This window comes from Aplysia californica, unplaced genomic scaffold (genome assembly GCF_000002075.1).
Source record: "Aplysia californica isolate F4 #8 unplaced genomic scaffold, AplCal3.0 scaffold00502, whole genome shotgun sequence".
Taxonomy (NCBI): Eukaryota; Metazoa; Mollusca; class Gastropoda; order Aplysiida; family Aplysiidae; genus Aplysia; species Aplysia californica.
The window spans coordinates 133,290-139,309 of NW_004797772.1; positions in this window are offsets into that span (position 1 = coordinate 133,290).

Consider the following 6,020-nt stretch of genomic DNA (forward strand, 5'->3'; position numbering starts at 1 on the left):
AAAAAAAAAAAAAAAAAAAAAAAAGAACTTGTGTTTGGTACGCTCATATGACCTTATGCATTTGTGAGCGCCAAAACCTCATACTAAACAAAACTAAAAGCGCCTCATATCGTTTTTTTCCGCTCATGTGCCGCTGTGGTATTGTCTTTGTGAGGCACCGTGAGCTCCACCAGGTGCACCTCTTTCTCCTTGTCCTCCTAGAACACCAAGTCTGGCCTTTTTGTTGCTGGGACTGGGGAAAATCTCTCGAAGCCCTTTAGTAAGTCAGCGGCTACCTCTCAAGTGCCTCCGCTCTGGTCTTCCTTGGCTTCGTTCGCTTTTTTCTGTTGGGAACCTTGCTTCCTTGCGGAACGAACGCAATGTTTGTGAGTCCATGCTTCTGTAGCTTGGGGGCGTGTTTTCCTTCTTCCACCCGGTTCGTCGCCATCGTGGTGAGCACTGTCAGCGCCTCGTTGTGCAGCGCCTCATTGTGCCTCCAGGTGTATCTGTTGAGAGCCAGGTTGCAGTTTGACAAAATATGTTTGATGGTTCCAAGCTTACCGCATGTACACTAAGACCGGGTTCGAATCCGGGTAGTGACCGAAAAATTTTCTTCTCTAAAATTGTCTCCTTTCACCTCCTTTCCTGCTCTCTAGCAGTGTTCTGTCGTCTGCTTCCGTCTCCTCTTTCTGCCCCCACCCCCTCACCCCCTTTGGCCCTTCCTCTGGGCTCCTGATCCTTTCTGCAGCCTTTCTACTGCTACTCTTTAACTTCTTCTTACTGCTGTCTTTCAACCACACCCCCGATCTTCTGGTAGGAACGATCCCGGAGGTCCCGTGTGCAAGTTGCGAGCGTTAAAGATCCCTTGGTGGTATAAAATCGAGAAGAGTAGGCTTCGGCCACCACCAGGGCAAAATTCCTAATTTCTTACCAACTTAAAAAGTTTAATGAGTCCCGCCCACCCATATGACCTTATGCAGTTGCGAGCGCCGTAAAACACTTACCAAAACAAAAAAAAGGAAAGCCATCTGGTGGAGACATTTTTACAAAGTGCAGCCTGCTTAACACCACCATGTTTGCTGGTGGTCTCGAAAGACTGCACCCGACTTGCACTCTTTTCCATGTAATAGTCGATGCCATTAAGAAATTGTGGGTGCTCTGGTGTGGTTTGCTACTTCTTTCCAATCAAACATCTGTCGTCCTTATCCCTCCTCCTTCTTTTTCTGTGTTTGTTATTCTCTTGTAACACCTCTAATCTTCGGCACTTATATGACCTTATTGTGTTGCAAGTGCCGTAAAACTCTTACTAAAACTAAAAAGTAAGAAATTGTTCGACATTAACGCATTTGTTTCAGTCCAGCTTCAGTCTGTAATTTCCGACATTCCTAATACATATGTGAGGCATGCTGGCAAAATGAGCTACTTCTCGCTATCCAAGAATGGAGATATCGGGCCGAAAATCAACATTGGGGTCACATTGATAGATTTTCAGTTGATGCCATTTTGCTCATGTCTACCGAGTCTTTTATTATTCCATACTTACAAATTGAACAAACTCCACCTTTTAGTTGATGTATCAATTTCCATACGGCTAAAATCCTAAAGAAGTAACTCCTTTTGTCAGCACACCTCACATATTATTGTTCTCTCTGTATCGATTATGTTCTCTCAATATAGTTTATTCGTGCTGTTCTGTTCTGTGACAATATATGACTGTGTGATGTCATCAGTGTGTACCAGGGTGTCTGGTTCAGTTTTGTGGGATTTTCTTTACTCAAATTTGTTTGTTGGCTGTTTTATTTTCTTTAAAGAAAATAGCCCACACAGTATTTGACTTTGACTGATAATATGTGATTCAGCGTGGTGGAATCAGGCTCTCGTCAAAATAATCAAAGTGAAGAAACTTGCATTTTTCCACAATTTTTTTCAAATTTTTGTTTTTTGGCTCAACACCTTTCATGCCCATTAAAAACACATTTCTGTATGGCATTTTCTGAAAAACGTTGGCACAAAAAACGTATATGGTTAGTTACTACGGACTCTTAATTCTAAGGAAATAACTAATCTTTGGCCGCCATGTTCTCACAAATCTTACCTCTGAAAGCAGGTGAGCCCCACCCCCTTCATTCGCAAATATCTCGACTTGTTTTCAAGATAAATGGATACTTTTTTCACCGAAATATAGACAAATGAACAAGTTTTAAGATGATACTTTACATGCCCAAAAATAGACGAGAGCCTGATTCCACCACGCTGCCTCACATATGTTCGCGTTCACTTTTTTTTTATTTCAAAGGAGAGGTAGTGATGGACACTTTTTCTGTTTTCGACTGGTAAAAGCGCTTTCACTGTTTGTTGTTGTTGTTGTTTTGTTTGGGGTTTGTTTGGGGGGGTGGGTTGGGTTGGGGTTTTTTGTTTTTTGTTTTTGTCTTTTTTTTTAACCAGTAGTGGAAGGCTTCTATGTTCATATAAAGCTTTGAGTAAATAAAGATGACCAAAGAGATGGATGAATGTAATGTGTTGTTCATGGTTGTTATTTGTGTGTTTTATTTGATAATATGAAAGTCCTTTTATATTGTTCATATTTGTGTGTGTATATGTGTGTGTGTGTGTTTGTGTGTGTGTGTGTGTGTTTGTGTGTGTGTGTGTGTGTTTGTATAATTACAATGCCATACCAATTCCATTGGCTTTTATACATTGACTTCTTTCTAGTCTCCAGTACCACTGTCAGTCAGTTCTGTTTCTGGAATGATACTGATTAATAAAGCTGATCTTTTTATGTACTGGTTTTATGAAATAAGTGTTGTTTTTTAAACAGAAGTAATGAATAGTTAGGTTTTCCAGCAAAGATGAGTGTTGCTGTCCCGGACTTTATGTTAAGTAAGTTTTCCCAGCAACTGTTACAGGAGTGAAAGAGTTGCCGTGTGTGCAGCAACTGTTACAGGAGTGAAAGAGTTGCCGTGTGTGCAGCAACTGTTAGAGGAGTGAAAGAGTTGCCGTGTTTGGAGCAACTGTTACAGGAGTGAAAGAGTTGCCGTGTCTGCAGCAACTGTTAGAGGAGTGAAAGAGTTGCTGTGTTTGCTTTCCAACTGGCCTGCACAAAAAAAAAAGAAAGAAAAAAGAAACAACCTATGAAGTATTGAGTGACTGAATATATACGAATTTGACCATGACTGTGTTTTGAGAGTGAGTTTCTTTTTTGGATGTCTGAAATCATTTACCTGTCCCCGTGGTTTTATGCACCCCGCATAATTTAGCAAAATTTGATCATTTTTTGCATAATTTTTTATTATTTTCCTTTATCATTTTTTGTTTAAATTAACAGAATCGCATAATTTCACATTTTTGGGCTCAGTTTGCATAATTTCAGAATGTTTCTTCCATAAAACGACGGGGACAGATTTACCGTTGGGGTACGGGCTGTAGGGTGGAAGCACCACAATGTTCAACTGTCTGCTTTTACCAGTGAGTGGTGAGTGTGTTTGCAAAAGTCTACTTGGCTCTCAATGTGTCACATGTGAAGTACTATTTTGTGTAAAGTGCCTTTCCCAATATCTTACCGAACTGAGGCTCGAAAATTCTATCGCATCCGGAGTGGGGCGGGGACTCAAAACACCTTCTCCACTTGTACATCTCCCTTGTCTGGTCCAGGCTTGACTACGGCTGTCAAGTCTACGGATCCACAAAACCACACATCCTGAAAATGCTAGACCCAGTGCAAAACCAAGGACTCCGCCTCGCTCTGGGGGCTTTCCGCTCTTCTCGGGTGGAGAGCCTCCAGGTCGAGGCAAACATACCACCACTCTCACTCAGACGCACACAACTCTCACTACAATGCGCAATTAAACAGAGCTCAACACCGGAAAATCCAGCAGACAACTGCATTTTTAAAACAAACCCAGAAACCATAAACAAATTCCAAGACAACGAAAGACTCATCAAACCCTTCGGCCTCAGAATCCTTGATGAGGACCTCAAAAACAAACACTTTTCCAAACAAAACATCCAACAATTTCTTTTCCCCGACCTCCTTCCCTGGCACCTCACCAAGACAAAGGTAGACTTACAGCTGACCACACACAAAAAAGAAAGCACGAACACAAAAACATTTAAAGCAGAATACACAAAAAAACTTCCCGGTACGGAGCTTATCTTCACGGATGGCTCCAAAAAAGACAATGAGGTGGGCGCCGCAGCCCTATCTCCCAACAATACACACCAGAGGAGACTCCATCCTGAAGCCTCCATTTTCTCTGCGGAGGCCACTGCCATTGACATGGCACTGGACTCTGTAGAAAATTCTCCTAACAAATCTTTTCTTATCCTTTCTGACTCTGTCTTGCATCACCTCAACCACAAACTACACGCTCCTACTCCCAAAAATAGTTAGGCTACAACAGAAAATTCACACCTTATCTGAAACAGGGAAAAATATCATTTTCGCATAGATACCTAGCCATGTGGGCATCCGAGGAAACGAGCAGGTAGATGACCTGGCGAAGAAATCCTTATCCCTTCTGCTGGGATCAACGACAAACACTCTCCCACAGACTGACTTAAAAAATAAGGTCAAAAAGTACACCCCCAGTCTGTGGGAGAGCCACTGGAAAAACAGACGAGTAACAAACTGTATAATATTAAACCCAAACTGGAACATCGAAATCCTTCGGACCTCTCCAGAAGAGACGAAGTCGTTTTTACTCGATTATGCATCGGACACACGGCCCTAACACACAAATACCTCCTACAGGGAGATGAGAAGCCGTTCTGTGTCAGATGCGACTCAGATTTTACCATTAGACACATTTTAACAGAATGTCAAGACTTCGGAGAGATCCGAAGGAAATACTTTAAATGCAAAAAATTCTCATGATTACGAGTCCGGTAGCCTAACCACTGTTACAGGCTATCGACGTCACCTAGGAAGAGGTGAATACATGTAGTAACAATTTCAAAGTTGTTTGACATTCCGAGGTTATTAAAGTTGTGTAATAGTTATGGGAGACCTGGATACAAGTTGTGTGATAGTTATGGGAGACCTGAATACATGTACTTGATATGTTTCATGAACAAAAATTGGAATAATTCTACACTACACTTTCATTTTTTCAAGGGCTGAACTATTTATAATGAGAGGTTGATTGCTGAGAGCCATCTTTTCATTTCATCGTACACCACAATATAGCAGTTCGACATACTAGAACTCTGATATGACACCCACATACCCAGTGGCGTCGCGTGAGTTGCAGACAAGGTGGTGCATGATTGGAAAGTGAGCAAATGGGCAATAGGCCTAGAAGCTACTATTAAGATTTCTGGAGAAAGTCAATTAGAATCTGCAGGATATTCCGTAATCGACATATATCAATATTTACAACTGTTTCTAGATGAAACCGCATAAACGCTGGAATAAAGTGAAACAATACTAACAACTCACTATGTGCACAATCTGAGATGATTTAAAGTTTTTTAATTACATGTACTTCGTGCAGCACCAGGACTTGTTACACAATGGAGAGAGACAACAGTTTCGACACCCATTCTTCATTGAGTAACCGTAGACTCTACTAGTGTAGTAGATAGGCTCGCCGAAACTTGGATCAAATTTTTAGCTTGCACCATTTCATGCGCCTTTCTTCTTGTGCGGGAAGAACGATACCTAGATTTCTCTACAGTGACAAAAATAACTTTGGTGCAAAGATTTTCCTTGCTCCCAGCAGACACTACCGCAAGCGGTGCGACGAGTATAAACCATCCTCGCCGTCTGTCTCTTCACTGGCGCAGCCAGCAGGTGACGGATCGCGAGGATGTAGTAGTAGGCCTAATGTAGATCTAGGCCTTGAGCACTGACTCGTTTAGAACAATAAGAAAGGGGGGGGGGGGGGGTGAAGGCCAGGGTTAGGTGGAGCGCTTGCACCAATTGCACCAATGGCGCCACGCCACTGCACAGACCCTCCATACATAATCCATTGTACATGTACCTGTTTGTTTCACAAGGGACCTGCTATGGTCATGGCATAAAGAGTTTGATCGCAGGAAGG